The following is a 13,692-nucleotide window of genomic DNA, read 5'->3' on the forward strand; positions in this document are numbered from 1 at the left end:
TGTCTCCTGTTTTCTTGAATTCGGCTACTGTTCAGCAGGAGGCCGTTCCATGGATCCACCGTTTTTTCTGAAAATTAAATATTCCCTTAGGCTATCAGACTAACTCCTTTCCCCTTTCATCCTCACTCCACGACATTTAAATTCTCTATCGTAACCTACCCTTTGTCTCCTTTCATCCAGAGTAAACACATTTAGATCATTAAGACCGTCCACATACATATTTATCATCAAGACCATTGACCATGTTAGTAGCCTTGGCCATGAAGAGGGCAAAAACCGGACTGGAGAAGATGCATAACGGCTTGAGATGAAAGAAATTAAAGATATAGTAGGGAAACAGCATGTTCAAGCAGTTTTGGATACGAAAGGGCGGAGGGCGATTAGAAAATAGTTAGCAAGGCAGGCAAGATTCTGTGAGGGCTATTGAATCGCAGCATGCATTGATCTTCTAAACAAATTGATGCAAGACAGTGTAGCTAGATCTTTTTTTTTTTTTTTTTTATTAACACAGAGAAGCATTTGTGAATTTCCTTTGACTTATGAGAAATATGCTTTCCAGAGAGGGAGATAAACTACAGAGAATGCTACGAAGAATGGCTTGGCCAAACTAGGAACCTTGATCCCTGGAGGTGTCAATAAGGTCATTCACCTCTATCCTGTTCCAGGTGATTTGTCCGTTAATTCTGGCATGACCAAAGTGTTGGAAAACATGATTATGTGCAACTAAGGTAATTACCAGGACTGCAATGATTGGCATATTTTTTCTTACATTGCGTTTTGTGAAATTGCAAAATTGATAATGTCACACGGTAAATTCAAAATATCTCTCTCTCAAAAGTGCCTCCTTGTCTTGAAAATACAAAGGAGTCCAGAAAGTATCCCAAAGAACATTTTTAAAAATTGTTTGTTCATTATTCATTTTTTTCTATTGATCTTGCTGCTCTATTCTTACTAGTAGTTTGTTCATAATTATTGGGAAATTTTGCTGTCTTTTTTTTTTTATCTTAACAATTCAAAGAATAACTAAAAGCAGCACAAATTATTTTGGTTTATTCTGGCATGAAATACTGAATATCCTTCCCATTTCATACAGCCATGCACTTACTGGATAGAGGAAGAGAGAATCCGATCTGTCAGGGCTTGCAGCTCCCCAGCCTGGAGACAACTCTTCTCAGCTACCCAGTTGCTGAGAGGTAAGAAAATGCATAAATTACCGGGTCCAATTAGACCCTTTCCTGCCAGTCCCAAATCACTTGGGATGGGCTTTTGAGAGACAAACCCGAGATTTGGCTATTTCCTGGGTAGTCCTATACCTGCACAGATGGGTGGCGATTTCTCCTACCAGTTCCTGTGAAAAGATCTGGCTCCTGCTCATTTCTGTTCATGCATTTGATCTCGGACTGGCCCTAATTAAGTGCCTGCTTCTCAAACCATCTGCACACTGTACTGCCTCCAGCTGGTTCTGATCCCCTCTTGCACCGACCCCTCTGGATGGTGCTGGCTGCCTTCACCCTGGCCTGGAACATACGACTAACTCTGCAGCATTCCCCGTAACCAATTGCTGAATGTGAGCAGCTTACCAGACATTGCCCCACTCTGTGCCAGTACAAAAAAATAAACAATAATTACACAAATGTACATTGCAAAGCGCTTTACATACAAATAGATCCATAAACCTGCTTTTAAGTGATTACCGGATTAATCGGAGAGGATTACCTGGCTCATGCACTTGGAATACACAGAATGGACATAAATTGAATATTTAAAACAATGGTTTTTGTGTAGGTGGTGGGAGGTTTCAGGCTTTGATTGTAAACAAGGGAACATGATACATAGGACTTAATTACAAGAAGAAAAATGAACAAAATCTTTACCTAATGACTTTTACCGACTTATCCTGTCCATTTTTAGCTTGCCAGTAGCAGGCTACCAACTTTGTAAATGCATGCTGTTTCCGTTCTGAAGTTAGAGATTAATTATTTTAAAGTCAGTCATTAGATTTGCTAGAATATATGTTGAATGGCACCTGGGGTGCGGTAATCCAAAAGAACCATATGTGATGGGGGATGAAACACTGGTGTGCATGGACCAAGAAGAGAGGGATCTTTGGGTAATAGTGTCTGGCGATCTGAAGATGGCAAAGCAATGTGACAAGGTGATGAAGACTAAAGCCAGAAGATTACAGGGCTGCATAAAGGAATAACCAGTAAGAAAAAGGAGGTGATAATGCCCTTGTACAGGTCCTTGGTGAGCCCACACTTGGAGTTCTGCGTTCAGTTCTGGAGTCCATATCTCAAAAGGGACAAAGACAGGATGGAGGCGGTCCAGATAAGAGCGACCAAAATGATGTGGGGTCAGCATTGGAAGACCTATGAGGAGAGGCTGAAGGATCTGAAAATGTACACCCTGGAGGAGAGAAGGTGCAGGGGAGATAGGATACAGACCTTCAGATACCTGAAAGGTTTTAATGATGCACAACTGACAAACTTTTTCTGATGGAAAGGAAACCGTAGAACTAGGGGGTCATGAAATGAAACTTCAGGGAGGACGACTCAGAACCAACATCAGGAAATATTTCTTCAAGGAGAGGGTGGTGGATGCTTGAAATGCCCTTCCGGAGGAGGTGATGAAGACAAAAACGGTGAAAGAATCCAAAAGGGCATGGAATAAGCACTGTAGATCCCTAAAGGCTAGAGGATGGAAATAAAGAAAAGAGTGCATGGGGGTAAGCCTTCATATTGTTGATGCAAATCCATCACTCTCTGCTTCAATGGCAGGGGAAAAGGGGAATTGAATGCAGACAGCAACTAATGAGGGCCCCGACTTCTACCGTCTGGTGAAACAATTAAGCATGGGGGTAACTTGCTGATGCGGTGGTTACTACCCTTAACCAATAAGCCAGATACATTTGATGCAACTTGACACTGCTCTGAGCTTCAACGGCAAGGGGTAATGGGGAATTGGATTCAAACAGCAACCAACGAGGGCCTGACTTTTATGGACTGGGAAATTAATCATTGGGGAAACCTACACAGTGCTGCTACCATGGGCTTGCTGGGCAGACTGGATGGACCATTTGGTCCTTTTCTGCCATCATTTCTATGTTTCTATATGTAACTTCTTCAGGGGAATGCTATTTGTGTTCCCTACTGTAAACCTGACCACATTGCTAACAGGAAGTTGGACAATACAGCACAGTGTACCAGCTTCTCTCCTGCACGCCAGCTGACGACAACTCAACCATTAGGCCTGCATAAAATATTACTCTTTCTCAAACTAAAACTTTGACAATCTAATCAAACTCTTTGCATATAAATGTCTCTCTATGTTATTAATATGTCTGTAACCTTCCCATGTTTGTAAATCGTTATGATGGCTTTATTTTGAAGCCGAATGACGATATATAAAACCTGTTAAATAAATAAATGGAGAACAAACATCTGTTTTTGAGCGGAGAAGCTTTTGTAACAGATAAAATATTCTTGTTAATTTAATGCATAATTTTCCTCCGCTCAGAAACAAAATATGAATATTGCCCCAGAGTGATAGGATCACGTGGTATCACATGACCTTACAATACTTCTCCTTAAAGGCCCCTACTTGCCTTGAAAATAAAAGGATCCAGAAAGCATCTTATAAGTGCATTTTTAAAAATTGCTTTTTATGATTCATTTTTTCCATTTGCCACCATACTCTGCTAATTATCGGAGTGATTCTGCATGAAACAAGAGTCAATGGGGGAGGGGCAGGGAGGGACGGTATCCTATATCTGTTTAATTATTACATTGCTTCACATCCTACTGAAGCGCTTATAAACCAGCCGAATGTAAACTGTAGATTCAGCTGGAGCATCATGCTGGATGATCCCATCTGGCTGCTGAAAAACCTTAAAGTCTGCGGGAAACTTAAGCAAAACCTACGGCAAGTTGTACACTCCAGATCCTGGGGACATGATGAGAACTAAACATGGGTTTCTTGGAAACTCCCTTGCCCCTCTCGCCCTGGTGGAATAATCCCATTTCTCCCAGATCGATATCCTAGAGATTTCCCCAAGGTGTGGGTCCTGTCTGTGGGTGGAAGCTGCAAGTTGCTGCTTATGGCCCAGGCGGTGAGGTGCTTCTGCGATCAGTGTGTTTGTTTATCTGAAATGCTGCCGTAAATGCTGCTTGCCCTGGGACAGATGAGCAGAACTGGATGTTCAAATAATAATTTACCGGTTGTTCCAAAATTTAATCAACCTGTAAAGAAACTAAAATTACAGCTGGAGGTTTCTTCTTGCCATGTACGTGGTGATGACTCAGGTTCCTGGGATGATTCGTAACACCACTGCGCAGAGTGTGTGAGAGGCCCAGTCTCAGCAGAAATCCTATTCTGTGTGGGATCCCCTTAAGCATGAGTCCTACCAGAGTTCAAAACTGTTGTCTTCTGCTCAGCCTGTGTCCCAGGAGGGAGATCCAGTGATGGGTCTCAATAGAAACAAAGCACACATATATAGGGAACCCTATAAATTCTTTTTCAACATTCACATATTACTGTACTTCTACTATAACAATTTATTGTTATCACTATTCCTTAATTATAACAATACAATACATACAGATCATTTTTTGTCATTTTTATTAATTATATCCATTGATATTTATAACAATACACTAGTACAAAGACATGTGCAACCTAATATACATCAATACCACACATATTAGCAGCAATATATTAACATTTAAAAACACACCCCAATACAATCACTCCTCCACACACACTCCCCACCCATTAAAACCTTGAGGATGAGCTGTCGGTTTATGAGACGGGTGATTACGAATGGGTCGGTTGTGTTAAAAAGATTAAAAGAAAAATTTCCTCGGCACTTGCAAAATTGAATCTGAGGCACACAAAGTGGATCGATTGAGAAACGATGTAAACAGAGTGTTGAATTTTTAAACGTTGAAGATGTACTTAAGGTGGTGATTCTGTTCGAAGGGTGTGCAGCCGTGTTGGTGATTGAACTCGTGGAAGAAGTGCAATAATCCGGAGGGTGGAAGGCTGGAAGGCCTCGCCGTCTCTGGGTGAGGTGGGAGTGAATTGTCCCCTGAGGAAGCTGCGGCAAAACTGGGATCCCTGTTGGGACGTTGTGAACTGCTCCCGTGGAAGGAGTTTTTCCGGAGTTAAATAACAGCTAATGAAAAGAACTCCAATTTGATAATTTGTGGTGAAATTTAAAATAAGAAAAACAAGGGGGCTTTGGTTTTAATGGGTGGGGAGTGTGTGTGGAGGAGTGATTGTATTGGGGTGTGTTTTTAAATGTTAATATATTGCTGCTAATATGTGTGGTATTGATGTATATTAGGTTGCACATGTCTTTGTACTAGTGTATTGTTATAAATATCAATGGATATAATTAATAAAAATGACAAAAAATGATCTGTATGTATTGTATTGTTGTTATAATTAAGGAATAGTGATAACAATACATTGTTATAGTAGAAGTACAGTAATATGTGAATGTTGAAAAAGAATTTATAGGGTTCCCTATAAATGTGTGATTTGATGTAATAAGTAGGGGGTCCATACTCTCTTATTTTGTGATTACCATCTCAATAGAAACAGACAGGACAGTAGAAAAGGACCAATGGTCCATCCAGTCTGCCCAGCAAGCTTCCCATGGCAGTATCTGCCGCGCCGTGCAGGTTACCCCCATGTATCAGTCAGGGCTGCTTGACGTGCTTTCCTTATGGTCTTGGCTGTAGAAGCAGTCCTGTGTTTTTCCTTTAATGTCTGCGCATCAGTACCCCAGATTGTAAAAACGTCATGGCGCGTGTTGGCTGTCTTTGAATCCAAATTCCTCTTTCCTGCGGTTGCATCAAAAGCATCAAGGCTTATTGGTTATGTGCAGTAATCCCACACCTTCTGTTAAGGGTCGTGGCTGCTGCTCTGTGCAGGTTACCCCCCCATGCTTATCAGTTCCCCAGACCTTAAAAGTCAGGGCCCTCATTGATTGCTGTCTGAATCCAATTCCCCTTTTCCCCCTGCCATTGAAGCAGAGAGCAATGTTAGAGTTGCATCAAAAGTATCAAGGCTTATTAAGGGTGGTAACCGTCGCACCAGCAAGTTACCGTCATGCACGCTTTCTTCGTTTCCTTTAGGACTTGGCCATAGAAGCAATCCTGTGCTTTTCCCCTTATGTCTGTGTAACAGTATCCCAGACCATGGGAGTCGGGGCCAATTCTGGTCTTTTTCTCCAACTCAGTCCTTAGTGACCTTCCAGAGGGAAAGGTCAAGTTGCTGCACAGAGATTATGCTCTACAGCCCAGTCTCCACTGAAAAGGAAGAGTGACAAAAACCTCCTCTCAAAATAAAAGCAAATTGTTATCCAAAAATGTCCACAAATCCTCTGGGATACCTCTGCCTCTGCAGTCCTTCTCTGACCAAGAAGGGAGCTAGCAGGTCTTCACAATCCTGGTCTACGGATCCGGGAAATGGCCATCACCAGAAGTACCAGGCTGCAACCCAGCAAGCAACTCTCAGAACTAGCAAAAATCTTAACCCAAGTCTCTTTCTCTAAATTAAGGGGTATCCAGCTTGGCAGGGGGTGCACGGAAAAGAATATTCCCACCCCCCAAAAAAAAATGAGGGCGTAAGCCCCACTATAAAGAAACTCCTCTCTGTTCAAAAATCCAACTCAAATGCCGCACCTTCTCTTATGCTCAGTCCCTACTTGTAAGAAAGGTTCACCCACTCAAGCAGCCTCTGGAGGAGGAACTGAACTGTGGTATCTCTTCTAGCTAGATGGCAAGGAGCTAGGGGCATCTAGTGGCCAGCCCACAGGGGGGCCACACATATAAAAAGCTAGGAAAGACAGTGGCAGGATCATCACAGGGCCAGTACAGCTGGACATTTGAGAGTTAGTTACCACCAATTTCTGAAATCTGCTAGAAAAGTTAATTATGGCTGAACGAGGTGCGAGTTAAAAAAATAAATAGAAGGAGCCATCTGTCAGAAGTTCGAAGGGTCTGGGGAACTGCACACTATCAAACCAGGGGTGTGTGGAGGACCTAGCTGTTAGCTGGGCAAACTGGTAGAAGAAATGGTGAAACTGGCAATGGTGTGGGCGCGCGCCCCCTTTAAATTTCCCTGCCTTACGCAGTAGGAGCAGGATTCATGCACATAGGCACCCGCCCACTTAAAATTGGGTGCACGTACGCACACGGGCAGCTATTTTATAACACACGCGCGCACGGTCACGTATCTGGGCACCGGTCAATGCACGTGCGTCATAGAGCGCCGTGCACCAATTTGAAAGTTACAGTCTATGTGCTCCTAGGAGTTTGAAACTGCCTATAAAAATGCTACTAGAAAAAGCTCAATGGGCCTTAAAAGGCAATTAAAAAAAAAAACCAAAACCCTGGCCAGTTACAAGCCTCCAGTAAAATTACTATTAAGAGTATTGTATAGGATCATTCAACCAATCCTATTATATGAGAGTGAAGTCTGAGGTCTATCATTAATTGAAAACTATGCTTGACGATAGAGAATCCATATATAGAATGCTTTTCAGGCCAGATGTTATCTGTCTGTTGGCAGCTGGTGGGGTGCACAATGCACAGCCAACCAGTCCCCGACAGCTTGGCTAGCGCAGATAACGGAGGACAGGGTAGAGCAGATGGCTGGTAGGGTGCGTACGCATTGCATTAGCACACATGCATACCCACCAGGTCCCGACAGGCCTGGTGGATGGAAGGCAGAGTAGGATCGGTGGGTGGTGGAGGTGGGGGGGGGGGGGGTGTCTACTTGCTGCCCATGACAGCAGTTGATACGGCTGCTCCAGAGGCTGGGCCTTCCCAAGTGGGGGGTGGTTGGAGCAGCTTCATCAGCGCATGTGCTCCTCCCTAGAGCCAACCACTTTCTAACGCAGGTTGAGGAACCGGGGGGGCAGCCTGAGCAGGCCTCTGATGGGTCCAGTTTTCCCAGGGAGTTGCCCCAGGAAGGGGCCAAATTGGCTGGATGCAGGAGAGGGGGTTGCGTTGGGTCCCACGGGAGTGACACCAGTGGTGTTCCCAGCGGCTGCTGGCTCACAGGGACAGTGGGGGCAAGGAGTTTAGAGGGCCCCCCCCTAGGATGTGCTTCCAGAGGAACTCTTGATATCCCAGAGAGGTGCAGGTACCAGGACCGAGAACTCCAAACAGGTCAACAAGGTACTTCGAACCCTGGGTCATGCTGGGGTCAATCTGGGGGAAGGGGGGGGGCGGGGGTCAGAGTGTGCTAGGGGTCAAGCTCGGAAGGAGGCAGCAGGGTGTACTGGGATCGAACTGGGGAGACAGGGATCATGGTGCGCTGGGGTCAGCAGAATGTACCAAGGTCAAGCTGGGGAGGAAGAAGGGAGTATTAGAGTCAGGCCGGAGTGGGGGGTGGGGGGTCAAGATTTGCTGGAGTCAGGCTGAGGAGAGAGGCATGCTGGGGTTGGGCTGAAGAGTGGAGGATCACAGTGTGCTGGGGAGGAAGTGGGTTCAGGGATTGGACTGGGGCAAGAGGTTGGGTGTGTTCTGGGGTCAGGTTAGGGAAGGGGGGTCACAGTGTGTTGAGGCAGGGACTAGTGAGGGGGGAAGGAAGTGCTGGAGGTGGTGTTGGGGAGAGGGCTGAGAAAGGAAGGACATGCTGGGGAGAAACTGAAGACGACAGCGAATAGGGGCATCTGGGGAATTTCAATGGGTTTCAGCTAGTTCCAATAAAAATCCTGCCATTATGTTCTGCATCCACCAAAACACCTCTCTGGGTGAAGAGTAGTACTAAGACGCTTACCCTTTTCAAATTCTAGTGTCACTTCAGTGACAATGACACAGACTCTCACCATTAAAAGCCTCTCTGTGATGCAGCACAAAACCCTGCAAAAATCACACTCAGTACACCTGTGTGGTAAACCTGCTAGGCTAAACAATACTAACTTCTAAAACTCAAACAAAAATGCTTAAAAAGGCGGCACTGTAAATATTGCAACCTGCCCTAGAACACCAATAAACCTCCTAGCGGGAGATGCAAATGTTAAAACAAAACAAAACTGGCCTGCTGCAGATCTCTACACAGAAACTACACATTAGCAAAATACCTCATTTTGGTCACCCAAGCAGAACACGGACAGATGCTTACCAAATACAGAATAAATGATTACAAATTACGCAGGCTAAAACTGAACTGGAAACCCCAAGAAGTCAGGCTCTGAATGCAGTGCAACATCGGAGACAAGGAAAGAAATGCATTCCCTACTGTAGTGTGCAAAATAAGGGATGCACATTTCCCAAACCTGACAGAGAAAACCACAGAAGAATGAATGGATAGAACTCCATTTTATCCGGAAAGAAAACAGAAGAAATTGCAGCTTTAGCAGCTGACCAGGGATAATACAGCCCAGCGCCAGAAATTGAGGTTTGTTCCTGTTATTGTCCCTTCTGTGCTATGCAATTTTTTTATTTTTATTTTTTACCACCAATATACTTTTTTTTTTTTTGCTTTTTTCTCTCTTTTAATTAACCATTTTGAGGGTAATTTTGAAAGCCATTTCCACAAGTAGAAGAGTGCATCTTGTAAATAGTTCTCACACCCTGTGGGTAAAAGTCACGCGCGTCACTTTACCTGCCGTGAGAAGATGCACTCCTGGAGGCTGGGGATGGAGAGAGGCTTCCACTTATACGCATACGTTTGAATTTTCATAAACATGCATTGATTTTTTTTCTCAGGTGTAAACCTGTGTGGGTAGCTGCCCTGGGATAATCTTCAAAGCGAAGGTACACTTCCAACACCGAGGCAAAGCCTATGAGGACAAAGAACCCGCAGATCCGGCACCAAAGATGGCAGTCGAAAAATTATCCGGGGTTTACCCTATTTTATGTGCAGAAATTGCACTTTGAAAATCAACCCAGGGGTTTTGCATGCAGTGCGGGGTTGAAGAGGTGGTGATGGGACAGGGTAAGGATTTACGTGCATACTTGTGATTATTAAAATTGTGCCTGTAAATCTACACTGCACCGGATAAGGAGCAGGAGCAGCTTTGTGCACGTATGTCCACATGCAGACCTGCAAAGTTTTAAAGCAGACTTATGTCCCTAAATCTGCAGCTAAAAATTACCTACGGACGTTAGCCCTATGTGGGAAGTTACTGCGTAAAATAACCCTCTCCTATGTATTACTCTGGCATCACATGTTCAATTATCATGCCAATAAAACGTCTTGATATGAATCTGGCTTCCCTTTATTCATTTTGCTGCAAGAGGGATGCCCTTTCCAGTTAACCAGCTTTCACTGGTATTAAGTTTCCCCCAGCAAAGTGTCTAGTAACTATAAATCATTCTCATCGTGCCGGATGGCTGGTAGAGCGTTCCCCAATGTGGGTGCCATATTTTATTTATATAAAAACTCCTATATTCCGCATATATTCAACGGAGTTGTCCAAAATGGATTACAATAAGTTATATCCAAAATAGCTTACATAAAAAGCGACATAAGCTTATCAGAGAAACATAAGAGAAAAAAATACCCACATATCTACAAGCATCCCTGAAAACCATGGCTTTTAAATTCTCTCTCTGCTTATTTTCACCTCCAACACTATGGTACGGCTTTAAAAATCGGCACATTCAGAGGAAAGTTTCTGCGTTCAAGTAGAAAGATGGTTTGAAATTGAAGAACGGGCACGCACTTCAATCTCTGTTTTCTGTAAATCCCCTTTAAAGGCACAATCCCCCCTTCTGAACGCGGGCTGTTAATGGGCAGGTGGGAATCGAGAGCTGGGGATTGCCCCCTACCGAGGCACAACTTCAGTTTGGTTTTAAAACACATTCCGGGTACACGTTATCGTCTTCCAGCTCGGGGTCGCCAATTCAGACGGCCTGGTACGGATAACCGTATTTGTCGGCAATGTAACAGCCGCGGAGGCTCCCTTCAGCCATTTTTGGTGGGTGTCTCGCTCTGCAGTGGAAGTCTTCTGGTCTGTGACTCAGGAGTTCCCTGACTCTGTTTACTGGGCAAGAGAGTTAATTATTTCGCCGGAAGCAGGACCTTTTTGATGTTTTGACCCTCTTTAAGGCGCGGGGGGACTCAGGAGCCAGGCGTTTTTTTTTTTTGGAGGGGGGAAGAAAGTATCCATTTAATATGCAGGACCCCAGAAGTGCCCTCTCGCTGGAGGTGGCGTAATGCTAGGCACAGTTTGATGTTAACGGAAAAACTGGCCTCAGTGCACGTCCTTAAGCACAAACAAGTCTTTATGTTAACTTGGAGTGACTGCATGCGAGTTCTCTCTCAATGACCTGCATTTTTGACTACATTTCCTCGAGTGTCCCGTTTAGATGCTAGGCTCCTCATTCTTCCATGGGGGGTTTAGGGTGGGATGGGAGGTGTATTCTGTGTTAGATGGGCGGTGTATTCTGTGCTTTTTTTTTTTTTCCTTTGAATACAGGGAGAACATTGGAAAATGTGATTGCATTGTGTTATGCAATGTATTCAGTGCACATCAGAAACAAATGCATGTAGTGTGTTTGAATGATTTGTTTTTTCAATAGACATTTTAAATATTAAGTTTACCCCAGCTTGGGATGATTTCTTTTCCTGATAAATATATATGCTTCAAAGAAACCGGGTGTTTGCGTGCTGCCCTACACTTGATCTAGGTGCATCTTGAAAGAATAAAATCCATAGGTTTTCCCGAAAGAACTCAATTCGCTTACCAACTGGAATGCAAAGGAATCAAGACATTAGACCAGACTTTTATGACATCAGGGAAAACTGCGTTTTCATTCCATGCACAACTCACACTATAATTACAAAAATAATGGGCTGACCTTTTTATTTTTTTTTTTTGTAGTATTCTTTTTATTCCCGGATTTTACCCCCTTCCTCTATTGCCCCAGCTACTGCAACGATGATCCTTTGGCTAGAAATCATAGATCACAGCTCTCTTCTGAAGCTTAAGATATATGCACACGCTGAGCCTGCTCCGTAGGTGTCCCTCCCTACTGTGAAAGCCTGGGACTTCTCTCAGAGTTACAAGTGATGCCTGCACCGTGCTTCCAGCTCCCGTTGGGCAGAGCTAGATTTGGGAACAGGAGGCGAGCCTCTCTCAGTTGGGATCATCCGGCCATCCCCAGGGGTTTACAAATACCGTTGGGCAAATACTTTTCTGAGGATGAGGTTAGTAAGGAACCCAAAATATGTTATTAGCAAAAGTAAAATTTAAACAGAGAAAAGAATTTTTTTTTCCTTTTCTGCCAAAAGATTAAAAATACTATGTGAGAACAGTAAACTGGAAGCTTAAGCATTTCCTGAGTTGTCTATGTGGAATTTCTTGGTGAGCATTTAAAATGAAGCAAAACACCTGGCCTTTTCCTAAGCCAAGAAATGTATGCACACTCGCTGCATAACCCAGTCAAATTCTTAGAAATTCTTTTTTTTTTTTTTTAAAGAAAAGACAAACCGCATTGCTTGCCAAATTCAATGCGGAGTTATTCAGATTTTTGACCTCAGTAAGGGACGTGTCCCAAAGACTTGGACTTCTCCTTGACAGAATTACAGCAATGGGAATTTCAGAGCACAACAGTATCACCATTTTAGGATATTATCAGCAGAGAGGGGAGTTTGGTGAAAAGAAATACTAGGGCAGTGAATTTTGAATCTTTGTCGGCCCTGATACCATTTACGGGACCATCAGAAAAAAGGGTCGTAGTACACATGGCTTTCGGTAACAAATGGAAAATGGATCTATGAGCTCTCGGAAGCTCATATACTTCAACCTCTTTTTTTTTTTTTTTTAAATTGAGCCTAGTCAAAGTAGCATACACATCTACAAAAAGTCCACACCACTATAGTTACTAGAGCTCCAAACTACAATGAATTCTGGGATTATGTGACCGACCGTCCTGTTTGACGATTTTGTTTTGTAAAGATGAAGAGAATCCAGTTCTGATGACCTTCTACTCCCTCGGTGATGCTCTCTAAAGAGCAGAATTCAAGAAAGTACCTGTATTGTGTGTGTGCAAAACCATCCAGGTCAGTTTGTAATGAACAGGAATGCCACTGTTTGTGCAAAACACCTCTATTGTACAATTTTCCCATAAAAACGTTAGTATGGCAAATGACAGGCAGCAGTAATTCAACGCCATACGATACATAAGGACACCTCTTGGAATATATTAGTCCTCAAAAATAAAGGTCAGCTATGACTGAAAATGATGTGAACATAAAATAGAGAAGTCCGTACTGTAAAATAAATATAGTATTAAACAGACATCAGCAGGTCCAAACCCTAGTGCACTTGGAAAAATGTGCCTTAAAATTTGAAAACGAAAAAGAGGCCAGCAGTTCACAATGCAAGCTTTCTAAGGGAGGAAGGAGCTGGCAAGCAGTCAGTAAGACCCTGAGTGAAAGAGAATGTGGAAATGCACACGGAGGGATAATGAGAAAGATCAGGGGGTAACATGGTGAACTTATTCAGTCATGAAAAAAAAAAAATCTTTGCAATGTGAAACCCAGAGCTTCTCTCTCTCTGGATCATCCCAAGGTTATGGTGCAGTTTTTAGGGATGTGTGTGAATCTCTCTGAAGGATGTTCACAAACTAATTCATTGAACACATGGACAGTTTGGTGCATGAAAATCTGCTGTAGATTTCAGCAAATTTTCCCACGATCTGCGGCAATCTATAGGTCAAGAGTTTT

General features: G+C 43.5%; 1 protein-coding gene and 1 long non-coding RNA gene across 2 annotated transcripts in view; one reads left to right on the forward strand and one right to left on the reverse strand.

The window, feature by feature from the left end:
- The window catches only part of COL4A2 (collagen type IV alpha 2 chain), a 367,855-nt gene that overhangs the window by 232,001 nt on the left and 122,162 nt on the right, over positions 1–13,692 (reverse strand). The window lies entirely within an intron of this gene.
- LOC115093061 lies at positions 9,190–10,225 on the forward strand. Its single transcript, XR_003857160.1, has 2 exons — positions 9,190–9,414; positions 9,726–10,225. It is a non-coding gene; the product is annotated as an uncharacterized LOC115093061 (long non-coding RNA).

This window comes from Rhinatrema bivittatum, chromosome 5, assembly GCF_901001135.1.
Source record: "Rhinatrema bivittatum chromosome 5, aRhiBiv1.1, whole genome shotgun sequence".
Taxonomy (NCBI): Eukaryota; Metazoa; Chordata; class Amphibia; order Gymnophiona; family Rhinatrematidae; genus Rhinatrema; species Rhinatrema bivittatum.